The sequence below is a fragment of the Perkinsus marinus genome, assembly GCF_000006405.1.
Source record: "Perkinsus marinus ATCC 50983 genomic scaffold scf_1104296947918, whole genome shotgun sequence".
NCBI lineage: Eukaryota > Perkinsozoa > Perkinsida > Perkinsidae > Perkinsus > Perkinsus marinus.
Window position 1 is genome coordinate 1 of NW_003210404.1, and position 778 is coordinate 778.

Genomic DNA, 778 nt, shown 5'->3' on the forward strand with positions numbered 1-778 from the left:
ACTAGGTCAAGTACTGCATTCGCCTCGGTAGCTCAGTCGGCAGAGCGCGTGCCTTTTAAGCCCGTGGCCGCGGGTTCGAGCCCCGCTCGAGGTGCGCATGCATCATAAAGTGCTTTTTAGTCTATGGTTTACTGGAAATTGCCTTGGAAGAGTTTAGGGGTCGATTTTTACTAGATCAAGTGCTGCATTCGCCTCGGTAGCTCAGTCGGCAGAGCGCGTGCCTTTTAAGCCCGTGGCCGCGGGTTCGAGCTCCGCCCGAGGTGCGCATACATCATTAAGTGGTTTTTAGTCTATGGTTTACTGGAAATTGCCTTGGAAGAGTTTAGGGGTCCATTTTTACTAGGTCGAGTGCTGCATTCGCCTCGGTAGCTCAGTCGGCAGAGCGCGTGCCTTTTAAGCCCGTGCCTTTTAAGCCCGTGGCCGCGGGTTCGGGCCCCGCCCGAGGTGCGCACACATCATTAAGTGGTTTTTAGTCTATGGTTTACTGGAAATTGCCTTGGAAGAGTTTAGGGGTCCATTTTTACTAGGTCAAGTACTGCATTCGCCTCGGTAGCTCAGTCGGCAGAGCGCGTGCCTTTTAAGCCCGTGGCCGCGGGTTCGAGCCCCGCTCGAGGTGCGCATGCATCATAAAGTGCTTTTTAGTCTATGGTTTACTGGAAATTGCCTTGGAAGAGTTTAAGGGTCTATTTTTACTAGATCAAGTGCTGCATTCGCCTCGGTAGCTCAGTCGGCAGAGCGCGTGCCTTTTAAGCCCGTGGCCGCGGGTTCGAGCCCCGCC

The 778-nt window shown here is 54.1% G+C and overlaps 5 non-coding genes across 5 annotated transcripts; all 5 read left to right on the top strand.

The window, feature by feature from the left end:
- The first annotated feature begins 21 nt into the window (after positions 1-21).
- On the top strand, positions 22-94 carry Pmar_PMAR016193. The gene has a single exon. It is a non-coding gene; the product is annotated as a tRNA-Lys (tRNA).
- A 96-nt stretch (positions 95-190) lies between these two features.
- Pmar_PMAR016194 lies at positions 191-263 on the top strand. Its single transcript has one exon. It is a non-coding gene; the product is annotated as a tRNA-Lys (tRNA).
- Positions 264-359: 96 nt separating this feature from the next.
- Positions 360-447, top strand: Pmar_PMAR016195. The gene has a single exon. It is a non-coding gene; the product is annotated as a tRNA-Lys (tRNA).
- A 96-nt stretch (positions 448-543) lies between these two features.
- Pmar_PMAR016196 lies at positions 544-616 on the top strand. Its single transcript has one exon. It is a non-coding gene; the product is annotated as a tRNA-Lys (tRNA).
- A 102-nt stretch (positions 617-718) lies between these two features.
- On the top strand, positions 719-778 carry Pmar_PMAR016197. Its single transcript has one exon. It is a non-coding gene; the product is annotated as a tRNA-Lys (tRNA).